The sequence below is a fragment of the Trypanosoma theileri genome, assembly GCF_002087225.1.
Source record: "Trypanosoma theileri isolate Edinburgh chromosome Unknown TM35_Tth_41_V1, whole genome shotgun sequence".
Taxonomy (NCBI): Eukaryota; Euglenozoa; class Kinetoplastea; order Trypanosomatida; family Trypanosomatidae; genus Trypanosoma; species Trypanosoma theileri.
Genome location: NW_021639883.1, coordinates 120087 through 120442, shown reverse-complemented (window position 1 = coordinate 120442; position 356 = coordinate 120087).

Genomic DNA, 356 nt, shown 5'->3' with positions numbered 1-356 from the left:
GTTCTTTGTTTCTAGGCGCCACTATTATGATGTGTGCGTTTGGGCGTAATGATTAATGTGTCTTTTTCATTTCATATTAATCTATTTCTAATAATGAGAGAGATTTATATTTATTATTATTATNTGTGAATATAAAACCAATTTCCTTTACATGTGTCGACTTATTGTAAGATGTTATAATTATCTCTTGCATTTAAGTTGTTTTTTCCCAATAATATGCAATATGCGACAGTGCGTTTTTAATCTGCTTGTGAATTTTTTTGTTTCTTTTTTCTTGCTTTTTCGGTGTGGGGGTTGGGGTTCTTTGTTTCTAGGCGCCACTATTATGATGTGTGCGTTTGGGCGTAATGGTTAAT